This window comes from Rhinatrema bivittatum, chromosome 9 (assembly GCF_901001135.1).
Source record: "Rhinatrema bivittatum chromosome 9, aRhiBiv1.1, whole genome shotgun sequence".
Classification (NCBI taxonomy): Eukaryota; Metazoa; Chordata; class Amphibia; order Gymnophiona; family Rhinatrematidae; genus Rhinatrema; species Rhinatrema bivittatum.
In genome coordinates this window covers 255,442,206-255,456,042 of record NC_042623.1, presented here as the reverse complement: position 1 = coordinate 255,456,042, position 13,837 = coordinate 255,442,206, and the positions used below count along the sequence as shown (strand labels likewise).

Sequence of the window (13,837 nt, the reverse complement as noted above, 5' to 3'; positions counted from 1 at the left end):
CTAATTCCCTTCCACCCCCGCCATTAATGTAGAGAGCGGTGGAGGAGCTGCATCCAAGTGAAATATCTAGCTTGATTAGTTAGAGGTAGTAGGGGTAGTAACCGCCGCAATAAGCAAGCTACACCCATGCTTATTTGTTTTTACCCAGATTATGTTATACAGCCCTTATTGGTTGTTTATCTTCTCCCCTGCCGTTGAAGCAGGGAGCTATGCTGGATATGCGTGAGGTATCAGTTTTTTTCTTCTCCCCTGCCGTTGAAGCAGAGAGCTATGCTGGATATGCATCGAAAGTGAAGTATCAGGCACATTTGGTTTGGGGTAGTAACCGCCGTGACAAGCCAGCTACTCCCCGCTTTGTGAGTGTGAATCCTTTTTTCTTCTCCCCTGCCGTTGAAGTTATGCTGGATATGCGTGAAGTATCAGTTTTTCTTTTCCCCTGCCGTTGAAGCAGAGAGCTATGCTGGATATGCGTCGAGAGTGAAGTATCAGGTACATTTGGTTTGGGGTAGTAACCGCCGTAACAAGCCAGCTACTCCCCGCTTTGTGAGTGCGAACCCTTTTTTCTTCTCCCCTGCCGTTTAAGCAGAGAGCTCTGCTGGATGTGTGAAGTAACAGTTTTTCTTTTCCCCTGCTGTTGAAGCAGAGAACTATGCTGGATATGCATTGAAAGTGAAGTATAAGAATGGAGTGATCAAGCTAGTTGAAAGGCATCAGGAATAGAGGAAGGTGGAGGTAGTAATTTGGATATTTGGTTTGGGGTAGTAACCGCCGTAACAAGCCAGCTACTCCCGTCTTTGTGAGTGCAAATCCTTTTTTCCACATTTCCTCTTGCTGTTGAATCTTAGAGTGATGTTGGAGTCACAGTAACCATGTGTATGTTTATTGACTAAGGGTATTGTCTCCAGGCAGTAGCCATCATTCTGGCGAGTCACCCACTCTTCATTGGCGGCCTCTTGACTTTATGGATCCACAGTGTTTATCCCACGCCCCTTTGAAGTCCTTCACAGTTCTGGTCTTCACCACTTCCTCCGGAAGGGCATTCCAGGCATCCACCACCCTCTCCGTGAAGAAATACTTCCTGACATTGGTTCTGAATCTTCCTCCCTGGAGCTTCAAATCGTGACCCCTGGTTCTGCTGATTTTTTTCTTATGGTAAAGGTTTGTTGTTGCCTTTGGATCATTAAAACCTTTCAAGTATCTGAAAGTCTGTATCATATCACCTCTGCTCCTCCTTTCCTCCAGGGTGTACATATTTAGATTCTTCAATCTCTCCTCGTACGTCATGCGATGAAGATCCTCCACCTTCCTGGTCGCCCTTCTCTGTACCGCTTCCATCTTGTCTTTGTCTTTTTGTAGATACGGTCTCCAGAACTGAACACAGTACTCCAGGTGAGGCCTCACCAAGGACCTGTACAAGGGAATAATCACTTCCCTTTTCTTACTCGATATTCCTCTCTCTATGCAGCCCAGCATTCTTCTGGCTTTTGCTATCGCCTTGTCGCATTGTTTCGCAGACTTCATATCATTAGACACTATCACCCCAAGGTCCCTCTCCTGCTCCGTGCATGTCAGCCTTTCCCCCCCCATCGAATACAGTTCATTCGGATTTCCGCTCCCCATATGCATGACTTTGCACTTCTTGGCATTGAATCTCAGCTGCCATATCTTCGACCACTCTTCCAGTTTCCTTAGATCCCGTCTCATTCTCTCCACTCCTTCCGGCGTGTCCACTCTGTTGCAGATCTTAGTGTCATCCGCAAAAAGACAAACCTTACCTTCTATCCCGTCCGCAATGTCGCTCACAAAGATATTGAACAGGACCGGTCCCAACACCGATCCTTGCGGTACACCACTTAAAACCGCTCTCTCTTCAGAGAAGGTTCCGTTTACCATCACACATTGTCTTCTGTCCGTCAACCAATTTGCAATCCAGGTCACCACCTTGTCACTCACTCCCAAGCTTCTCGTTTTATTCACCAGTCTCCTGTGCGGAACCGTATCAAAAGCTTTGCTGAAATCCAAGTATATGACATCGAGCGCTCTTCCTTGGTCCAATTCCTTGGTTACCCAGTCAAAAAAGTCAATCAGATTTGTCTGACAGGATCTTCCCCTGGTGAATCCATGTTGCCTCTGGTCCATCAATTCTCCGGACTGTAGATAGTTCACTATTCTCTCTTTCAGCAGAGACTCCATTACTTTTCCCACCACCGAAGTGAGGCTAACCGGCCTGTAGTTGCCAGCCTCCTCCCTGTTCCCACTCTTGTGAAGCGGGACCACCACCGCTCTTCTCCAGTCCCTCGGCACCACTCCCGTTTCTAGGGATCTATTGAACAGGTCACACAGCGGACCCGCCAGAACATCTCTGAGCTCCCTCAATATCCTTGGATGAATCCCATCAGGCCCCATGGCTTTGTCCACTTTCAGGTTCTTTAGCTCTTCCCACACATTTTCTACTGTAAAAGGATTTTCATCTATTCCACTTCCCTCCAGTTTCTTGTTGTGTAGAGATGGTCCTTCTCCAGGGTCTTCTTTAGTGAACACAGAGCTGAAGTATTCGTTTAATATTTCTGCCATTTCTTCGTCTGTCTCCACACATTGATCATTACCACCTTTCAATTTCACTATACCACTTTGGACCTTTCTCTTTTCGCTGATGTATCTGAAAAATGTTTTGTCACCATTTTTTATCTCCTTGGCAATCCTCTCTTCTGCTTGATTTTTTGCCAACTTGATTGTTTTCTTCGTCTCCCTCAGTTGATACAAATATTCTTCTTTGTGCTCCTCCCTTTGGGATCCTTTATATTTCTTGAATGCTGTTCTTTTAGCTTTAATTTTGTCAGCCACCTCCTTTGAGAACCAGATAGGTTTCAATTTTCTTTTGCTTTTCTTTATGTTTCTAACATATAGAGCAGTTGCCTTGGTGATTGCTCCTTTTAGATTGGTCCACTGCTGATCCACATCTCTCTCGTTCTCCCATCCTTTAAGTTCTTCCTCCAGGTACTTTCCCATTTCCTCAAAGTCTGTGTTTTTGAACTGTAAAACTCGGGTCTTTGTGGTTCTTTTCCCTATTCTATTAGTGATATTAAACCATACCGTTCGATGATCACTGCTGCTGAGGTGGGCGCCCACCTGGACATCTGAGACATTATCTGCATTATTGAGCAATAAGTCGAGTATAGCACCTTCTCTCGTGGGTTCCAACACCATTTGTTTGAACAAAGATACTTGCATGGCATCCATTATTGCTCTACTATTTTTAGTTTCTGCAGAGGGGATTTTCCAGTCTACATCTGGCATATTAAAGTCACCCACGATCACCACTTCTCCCTTCTTACCTATCTTATGGATGTCTTCAATCAGATCTCTGTCCAGCTCTTCCTTTTGGTTTGGAGGCCTGTAAACCACTCCAATATAAATGGACACTCCGTCATCTTTTTTTAGGTCGACCCATAGAGCTTCTTCTTTACCCCAACTTCCTTGTAGCTCAGATGCTTGGATGTTGTTTCTGACATAAAGAGCCACACCTCCCCCTTTTCTATCCTCTCTGTCCTTCCTTAACAAGCCTTTGGCCTTATCCTCCTCTTTATCCAATACTAAATGTAGATTGTTTCACTTTTTGATATTGGTCACTGTACAATTAATTTTGCAACACTGGAAAGAGACTGCTGTGAATGTATATATTTGGTGGAAAACTGTAGCTGCTCTTTGAAAATATGAAAGAGTTGCAGCTAAACAGACTAATCATGGATTGCTTTATTTGAAAATCTGGGCTCATCTATTACATTATGTTGCCTAGATCTCGTGAGAATTGTGCTGTATACTTGACTGCCATGTTGTTTGGTCCTGGTTTCTGCTTGTCATTTTACCTGTAAGCGATTCATAGATGCTGTTAAATAAATAAATAAATAAATACTAAAACAATAAATATATTTGAACAAAAAAATATATACACTCCTTCAGGGTATGGAGCAGGGAAAATTCGTGGTCTCTTTTTAGTTCAGGGCCAGCCCTAGTGCTATCTAGGAGTCTAGATGTCTCTTCAGATATCAGGATGCCTTTGTTGCACTGTAACCTGGGATTAGGCAGTCTTCTAGTGCTGGGTAGCCTTTCTAGTGCAGTGGCATGGGACTAGGCAGCATTTGAGATCCCGGGTGAGCTGTAATGTGTGGATATGTACCCCCTCCAGATACTGAGTAAGATCTGCAGTATTTGGCAGTTAAGTTGCTAGGAAAAAGGAAGCTTTTCCAGGGATCCCTTTTTCAGGGAACAGCACCCCAGTGACGTACTAAGGGGGGGTATGGGGGTGCAGTCCACCCTGGGTGACCGCTGGGAGGTCAGCGGCCACGAGCAGAGCCCATCCTGCCTGCGCTAGAAGAAGAGGGAGGCCTTTGGGCTGTGAGCATTGGGAACACTAGGCGGCCACCTAGAGCGCCACAGGTCTGGAGCCAGCTACTGCCTAGCCTTTTCTTCTTTCCGCCCCCCCCCCGGGGCCTGGAAGAGGAAGTGGTGGGTCCACAAGGCGGGAAGAAGGAAAGGTCATACAGTCGCTGCCCAAAGGAGGAGGAAGAGCAGCAGTGCTGTCCCCCCACCCTCCCCACCACAGATGCAGGACGTAGAGCTGCATCAGCCCCTGTGCCACCTCAAAAAAAATGAAGAATCCCCGTCTGTCACGGGGTCTGAAGGAGGTAACTGCTGCTGTGCTTCTGATGGGGAGTGGGGTAGGAAGTGAAAGAGTGTGTGTGTGTCTATGTGTGTGTTAGATTATGTCTGTGTGTGTGTGTGGGAATGAGAGTGCATGTTTGTGTGGGAGAGAGGGAGCTGTATGAAGGGTGTGTATATATGAGAGAGAGAGAGAAATGGAGGGAGCCTGTGTGTAAGGGTGTGTGAAAGTGTGTGTGCAAGAGAGAGAGAGAACCTGTATGAGGAGAAGGGAACCAGAGATCACTGGGTGGGGGGGAAGGAGGGATGGAGAAGTGAATGGAGGGAGGAGGGACGAGGAAGTAAATCTGGGGGGTGGGGTACCAAAGAAAGTATCCACCCCGGGTGGCAAATACTTTAGGTATGCCACTGCAGCACCCAATCCCTTAGGATGGAGTCACTGATTCCTACATCAAGTTCAATACCAGGTCCCTTCTCTTGCTTAGCTTAGATTAACCAGTATCGCTGTAACAATTTTGGCTGCTAGACAGGCCCCCCCCCCACTGCCAGCAGAGGTCCTCACTAAGCCACACTTTCTCCCACTGTAGCACATACTTGATTACTCCATGATGTAGCAAGGCCAGCCCTATTTAGCCCTGCCTTTCTCATAACTCGGGGCTTCTTCATCAAGTTGCCTTGGCTTCTTGCATTGGTAAATCTTGCCTTGCTTCTGCATGGTCCCTGGGGCCATCTCGTTTCACCTTGTTTTGTGGTCTCCTTGGCCTTCTACCTTGCCTTGTGGCCTCCTTGGCCATCTTGCCCTGCCTTGTGGCCTGTGTGTCTTCTAGTCAGTGGTAACCTGATTAGCCACTGTTGGAAGCAGGATGCTGGACTTGATGGACCCTCCGTCTGACCCAGTATTGCAACTTTTTATGTTCTTTTGCCATGCCTTGTGGTCTGCTTAAGCCTCCTTGTCGGTTGGTTCCTTGTTTTGTCTTATATGTACCCTGCTGGTTACCTGTGCTTGTATTTTCCTTGCCCTGTTCCTGTGTCTTATCTTCTCCAGTTTTTGTCTTGTCTTCTCCTATCCCGTCATGTCCTGTACAGTCCTTGTTTTGTCTTGTCCAGCCTTCTGTTCCCTGAGGGCCTTCGGTTCTAGGCCTTGTTGACCACTACTGCCTTGCCTCCAGTTCCAGTCCCTGTCTCCAGTTCAGGCTTTGTCTCCAGCTTCTGCCTGTCTCCAGTTCCTATCCTGCCCAACCTCTATCATGTACCATGCCAGGAAAGTCCTGCTGGCCCCCAGAACCTGCAGGCTTAACCCAAGGGGGATGGGGCTGGCTAGGCAGGAAGACCTTGTCCTGCTCTGTCCTGAAGTCCTATACCTCTCCTGTTGGAGGGAATACCTAAATACAGCTTGCCTGCCTGCATGTGACAATCGTCCAATGGTTCAGGGGTCAGGGCTCCAGTCTTTCAGCCAGTAGGCCACTGATTCAAGGTCACATAGAAACATAGAAACATAGAAACATAGAAATGACGGCAGAAGAAGACCAAATGGCCCATCCAGTCTGCCCAGCAAGCTTCCCTCATTTCTTCTCCCATACTTATCTGTTTCTCTTAGCTCTTGGTTCTAATTCCCTTCCACCCCCGCCATTAATGTAGAGAGCGGTGGAGGAGCTGCATCCAAGTGAAATATCTAGCTTGATTAGTTAGAGGTAGTAGGAGTAGTAACCGCCGCAATAAGCAAGCTACACCCATGCTTATTTGTTTTTACCCAGATTATGTTATACAGCCCTTATTGGTTGTTTATCTTCTCCCCTGCTGTTGAAGCAGAGAGCTATGCTGGATATGCATCGAAAGTGAAGTATCAGGCACATTTGGTTTGGGGTAGTAACCGCCGTGACAAGCCAGCTACTCCCCGCTTTGTGAGTGTGAATCCTTTTTTCTTCTCCCCTGCCGTTGAAGTTATGCTGGATATGCGTGAAGTATCAGTTTTTCTTTTCCCCTGCCGTTGAAGCAGAGAGCTATGCTGGAAATTCGTGATGTATCAGTCTTTCTCCGATGCCGTTGAAGTAGAGAGCCATGCTGGATATGCGTCGAGAGTGAAGTATCAGGTACATTTGGTTTGGGGTAGTAACCGCCGTAACAAGCCAGCTACTCCCCGCTTTGTGAGTGCGAACCCTTTTTTCTTCTCCCCTGCCGTTTAAGCAGAGAGCTCTGCTGGATGTGTGAAGTAACAGTTTTTCTTTTCCCCTGCTGTTGAAGCAGAGAACTATGCTGGATATGCATTGAAAGTGAAGTATAAGAATGGAGTGATCAAGCTAGTTGAAAGGCATCAGGAATAGAGGAAGGTGGAGGTAGTAATCTGGATATTTGGTTTGGGGTAGTAACCGCCGTAACAAGCCAGCTACTCCCGTCATTGTGAGTGCAAATCCTTTTTTCCACATTTCCTCATGCTGTTGAATCTTAGAGTGATGTTGGAGTCACAGTAACCATGTGTATGTTTATTGACTAAGGGTATTGTCTCCAGGCAGTAGCCATCATTCTGGCGAGTCACCCACTCTTCATTGGCGGCCTCTTGACTTTATGGATCCACAGTGTTTATCCCACGCCCCTTTGAAGTCCTTCACAGTTCTGGTCTTCACCACTTCCTCCGGAAGGGCATTCCAGGCATCCACCACCCTCTCCGTGAAGAAATACTTCCTGACATTGGTTCTGAATCTTCCTCCCTGGAGCTTCAAATCGTGACCCCTGGTTCTGCTGATTTTTTTCTTATGGTAAAGGTTTGTCGTTGCCTTTGGATCATTAAAACCTTTCAAGTATCTGAAAGTCTGTATCATATCACCTCTGCTCCTCCTTTCCTCCAGGGTGTACATATTTAGATTCTTCAATCTCTCCTCGTACGTCATGCGATGAAGATCCTCCACCTTCCTGGTCGCCCTTCTCTGTACCGCTTCCATCTTGTCTTTGTCTTTTGTAGATACGGTCTCCAGAACTGAACACAGTACTCCAGGTGAGGCCTCACCAAGGACCTGTACAAGGGAATAATCACTTCCCTTTTCTTACTCGATATTCCTCTCTCTATGCAGCCCAGCATTCTTCTGGCTTTTGCTATCGCCTTGTCGCATTGTTTCGCAGACTTCATATCATTAGACACTATCACCCCAAGGTCCCTCTCCTGCTCCGTGCACGTCAGCCTTTCCCCCCCCATCGAATACAGTTCATTCGGATTTCCGCTCCCCATATGCATGACTTTGCACTTCTTGGCATTGAATCTCAGCTGCCATATCTTCGACCACTCTTCCAGTTTCCTTAGATCCCGTCTCATTCTCTCCACTCCTTCCGGCGTGTCCACTCTGTTGCAGATCTTAGTGTCATCCGCAAAAAGACAAACCTTACCTTCTATCCCGTCCGCAATGTCGCTCACAAAGATATTGAACAGGACCGGTCCCAACACCGATCCTTGCGGTACACCGCTTAAAACCGCTCTCTCTTCAGAGAAGGTTCCGTTTACCATCACACATTGTCTTCTGTCCGTCAACCAATTTGCAATCCAGGTCACCACCTTGTCACTCACTCCCAAGCTTCTCGTTTTATTCACCAGTCTCCTGTGCGGAACCGTATCAAAAGCTTTGCTGAAATCCAAGTATATGACATCGAGCGCTCTTCCTTGGTCCAATTCCTTGGTTACCCAGTCAAAAAAGTCAATCAGATTTGTCTGACAGGATCTTCCCCTGGTGAATCCATGTTGCCTCTGGTCCATCAATTCTCCGGACTGTAGATAGTTCACTATTCTCTCTTTCAGCAGAGACTCCATTACTTTTCCCACCACCGAAGTGAGGCTAACCGGCCTGTAGTTGCCAGCCTCCTCCCTGTTCCCACTCTTGTGAAGCGGGACCACCACCGCTCTTCTCCAGTCTCTCGGCACCACTCCCGTTTCTAGGGATCTATTGAACAGGTCACACAGCGGACCCGCCAGAACATCTCTGAGCTCCCTCAATATCCTTGGATGAATCCCATCAGGCCCCATGGCTTTGTCCACTTTCAGGTTCTTTAGCTCTTCCCACACATTTTCTACTGTAAAAGGATTTTCATCTATTCCACTTCCCTCCAGTTTCTTGTTGTGTAGAGATGGTCCTTCTCCAGGGTCTTCTTTAGTGAACACAGAGCTGAAGTATTCGTTTAATATTTCTGCCATTTCTTCGTCTGTCTCCACACATTGATCATTACCACCTTTCAATTTCACTATACCACTTTGGACCTTTCTCTTTTCGCTGATGTATCTGAAAAATGTTTTGTCACCATTTTTTATCTCCTTGGCAATCCTCTCTTCTGCTTGATTTTTTGCCAACTTGATTGTTTTCTTCGTCTCCCTCAGTTGATACAAATATTCTTCTTTGTGCTCCTCCCTTTGGAGGAGCACAAAGTTCCTACATATTGTAGTTATAGTAAGACAAGAGAGCGCACAGGAAGAAAATACAAAGCTTGGAAATAGCTATGTCCATTTTCTGCTGCAGTCATTGCAACAGAGACTGCCATTTGTGTGTGGACCTTTATAGACGGAGAGGGATCTCCCTACCTAAAGACCGAGAAGACCATAAAGGGCACATATCCATAATTTCCTGAGACCGAAGGAGCCCAGGAAGAAGATGACACAATAAAGAACATTTTTCCCCATAGGAAACTAGGCAAGAAATAGGGTCAACTGGTGACTGCAGGCACTAACCAATGGCAAGGCAGATTTCAAAATATATTAAGATATCACGGTGTGTTATGACCTCCCAGAGATTTTAACTGAACTGTCTTGTATTTCTATAGTAAAGGAAAAGGGGCACAATCTAGGGTCTTAATAGCAGTACAGTGTATTGATATGTGGTGGGTCCCCCGTTTAATTTCCAAATTTGGACTTCCGCACCCTGGATCAGCTGGGGCTGGGCCTGGGGATGCTTCAGAGGGCCTGGGGGGTGCAGGGAGAAGAGTCATGGTCTTCATTAAGGGTGACACCTGGTAGCTGGATTTAAAGTCCACGATACAGGGTTCTGGAAGGAGACCTGGTGCATGGCTCCTGGCCTCAAGACCATTGCTGCAATGATCAAATTAGATACAGTAGGAAGGAGGGGCTATTAAAATTAGGGGAAAAATTCCTGGGTAGTTGTGAATAAAAGGGTCATGGCACTAAAATCCCAATCCTGGTTTCAATTGAACTGGAAGGAAAAGTTGAAAGGAGAAACTACTGGGCCAGGAAAAAAAGAAGAGAGAAAGGGACCAAGTTTTAGGGACATTAATGGAACATGGAAAGTATGAGGAGGGGTTGAAGGAGAACTATCTGTATCACAAATATAAATGAAAGATGAACTGTTCTGAAGTTATTAGAGGGGAAAGATAAACAATCTGGAGGTAATTTTCAAAGGAGTTACACATAAAAGTGGCATGTATCATAGCAATTTTCAAAAGCCTATTTATGCGCGTAAAGTCCATTCACATGTGTGAAACCTTTTGACAATTCAGCCCCATCGAATGAATTTTCAAAGGAATTATGCATATAAAAGTCGGAATATTCAAAACCTATGTACACATGTCCATTTATGGGCATAAGACCCAGTTTTGAATGCGTGAATCCCTTTGATCCAATGATCTTATAAGACTAAGGAAATTGGGCAAAAATCCCCAAACACTTGCTCTGCTTGAAGTTAGGATTGCCAGCTGGCTCCAGATTTTCAGGACAGGTTGAGCCAGTCCTGGTTTTACCACACTGCAAGCAGGAACTTGTAGTCTTGCAAGAGGGAAGCTAGAACTACAAGTCCCTGCATGCAACGAGAGTAAAACCAGAACTAGAGTAACCTGTCCTGGCAACCCTAGTTGAAGCCTAAATATTCTTGAACAGGTTTTCTTCTGCTAAAGCGAGGAATCTATCTCTGCTTACTACTGTCTGAGATTTTCTGGGTCTGGTGAACCCAGCATGGCATTTCTTATGTTTTCATGCTTATCTTCCAGTTCAGGTCCATTTTTAAGTTTAGGTTTATTTTTACGTTTTTTAATTGACTTAAATATGTGAATTAAAAGGTGAATTTTAAAAGCACTGCACGTGCAAAAAGTTGGAGAAACGTGCATATAGTGCTTATTCAGACTAGGGTGATTTTATAAACATCACACACACGCTCACAAGTACTTATGGGCAAATATATTTCATCTTGGAAAAAAAAGGAGTGGAATAGGCATGGGTCAGGGATGTTCCAGGGTGGGGCCAACACATATGTGAATAAATTGCAATTTTACACTTTCGAATAATAGAAGGACTAGGGGGCATTCCATGAAGTTAGCAAGTAGCACATTTAAGACTAATTGGAGAAAATTCTTTTTCACTCAACGCACAATAAAGCTCTGGAATTTGTTGCCAGAGGTATGTGGTTAGTGCAGTTAGGGTAGCTGGGTTTAAAAAAGGTTTGGATAAGTTCTTGGAGGAGAAGTCCATTAACTGCTATTAATCAAGTTGACTTAGGGAATAGCCACTGCTATTAATTGCATCAGTAGCATGGGATCTTCTTAGTGTTTGGGTACTTGCCAGGTTCTTATGGCCTGGTTTGGCCTCTGTTCGAAACAGGGTGCTGGGCTTGATGGACCCTTGGTCTGACCCAGCATGGCAATTTCTTATGTTCTTATGTTTTATATCCTACGAACGCAGAACGTGTACGGCTCTTCTGCACATACTTACATTTGCTATTTATCAGGCAGATTGTCTGAATAAAACTATTTATAAGCAAATATAGACTGTGTGAGGGGTCTGGGTTAATTGGGGGCAGTGCAGGCTAAAGAATCAGGGGTAGAAGAGTTGGTCATTTTCTTCACACGCACATGTTATAAAATGACCTCGCATGTGCAAAAGCCGACAGTTCCCAAGGAAAATACACGATTAGCAGATGCTCATGTAAATGCTTAAAATTAGGAGCACACATGCGTGTGCTAGGTGTATTTAATAACGTATGTACTTGCGCAGCCGGTATAGGATTCCTGTGGGTGTGGCTGGGCATCCACATACGGGCTTATATGGATGTGTGCGTGCTCTTTTTAAAGTTGCCATCCCTGTGTTTTAATTTGTTTTTAATTGCTGTTTTATATCTGTATTTTGTTTTTATTATGTTTTATATTTATTTTTCTACGAACTTTGTACTGTACCTCGAGTCTGGGAGAGGTGTGCTTAAATTTGACTAGATGAAGAAAACGAATCAATCAATCAATAACTACAACAATTCAGTCATGCATGTCTGCTATTAGCCATTGCAGCAATCCTAGCTTTTGTTCATCTTCCAGAAATGATGTCTTTGAGTTTTGGTTCCAAAAGACCTTCACTTCGTGCTGGCAGCAGCTGCAGAAGAATGCCCTGATATATGGGCGGTATTTCTTCTGATCCACGTGGACTAACATGGAAGCCACTCTTCATTTAGGAGGAAACATTTAAGGCTACTGCTCCACTCAGCAGGAAATCAATTAATTAAAAGCACTCATGGTTGCTTTCATCACAGACAAAACATTGATGTGTATGCCTGTGTGATTCAGAACTGAACTATCAAAAATTTCATAAACATTTTTGAGCCCTTTCTGTTTCCTAGTAGCCGAGAGGGTGAGGGCTATTTTTATGATCTTTGTACAGGGGGGTATATATAGAATGTAGCAGTGAAGAGAGTGATCGTATTTGTAAGTTTTTATATTTTTATGGATGTTATTTTATTGTAAACTGCTCTGATAGCTTTGCTTATGGTGCGATATATAAATGCAAAAATAGCTAACTAATGGGTCGATACAGTAAAGTCCACGGGAGAGCGCACAGGCCACTCTCCTGGGCGCGCGATTCACTATGCAAATTAGGCCCGGTGGTAAAAACAGGCAAAAGGAGGCGCTAGGGACACTAGTGAGTCCCTAGCGCCTCCTTTTAGACCGGAGCGGCGGCTGTCAGTGGGTTAGACAGCCGAAGTTCAATTTTGCCGGCATCGGTTCTCAAGCCCCCTGACAGCCACGGGTTCGGAAACCGGACGCTGGCAAAATTGTGCGTCCGGTTTTCGACCCGCGGGCTGACTTCAAATTTTTATTTATTTTTTTTACTTTTGTTAACTTTCGGGACCTCCGACTTAATATCGCCATGATATTAAGTCGGAGGGAGCACAGAAAAGCAGTTTTTACTGCTTTTTTGTGCACTTTCCCAGTGCCCGAAGAAATTAGCGCCTACCAAAGGTAGGCGCTAATTTCTGAAAGCAAAATGTGCGGCTTGGCTGCACATTTTGTTTTCTGAATCGCGTGGGAATACCTAATAGCGCCAGCAACATGCATTTGCATGTTGCTGGCGCTATTGGGTTCGGGGGTTGGACGCACATTTTCTGCCCCTTACTGAATAAGGGGTAATGCTAGCGCGTCAAACGCGCATCCAGTAGAGGGTTAACAGTGCTCTCCGTCGGAGCGCACTGTACTGTATCGGCCCGTAAATAACTATATTTATTTATTCATAGCCCTGCATATATCTCTATCTATCTATTTGTATTGGATCATACACACATGAATATTTTCAGATTCAGATTATTTGAAGAAGTGCAAATCTGAAAATTAACCAAAATTTACACCAAAAAATAAATGAAATATGAACCCACCCTACAATGGGTCAGAGGTACTAAAGGGGGTTTTCCCTTTATGTGGCCCAATACCCGCAAGCAAATGGAAAATGCGATGTGGAAGAGCCCAATACGTCTTTTAAGCTTACGAGATAATTGCATGAATACTTACAAGACTAATAAATGGTCATCAAACAGTGTTAGCATGCTCTGATACCATAACAGTAGTCATGACAACTAAAACAAAATGACCTTGCTGAAGAAGTCAAAATCTAAAAATACTGCTTTGCTATAACACTGGGGAGGGTAATTTTTATAGCTACCTGCATAGCAGCAACATCTGCATATACATTGCAATGCAGACTCGACCAAGGATTTTCAAACAAACTTATACCTATAAATTCAGTTTGAAAAATCCTGCCCTAATTGGCCAGGTATGTGCTGAATTGTACACACATGTACGTACATACACACACACACACACATACACACACACACATACATACACACACACACAGTTGCACCTGATTCAAGCAGGCTGTAACTTCCGTGTGTAAACTTGTATGTGCATATTTGCAGTTGCTAAAGTAGGCAGGTATGTCCTA

General features: G+C 44.9%; 1 protein-coding gene across 1 annotated transcript in view; it reads left to right on the top strand.

Moving 5' to 3' along the window:
• The window catches only part of LOC115099640 (multiple epidermal growth factor-like domains protein 6), a 472,995-nt gene that overhangs the window by 26,583 nt on the left and 432,575 nt on the right, over positions 1-13,837 (top strand).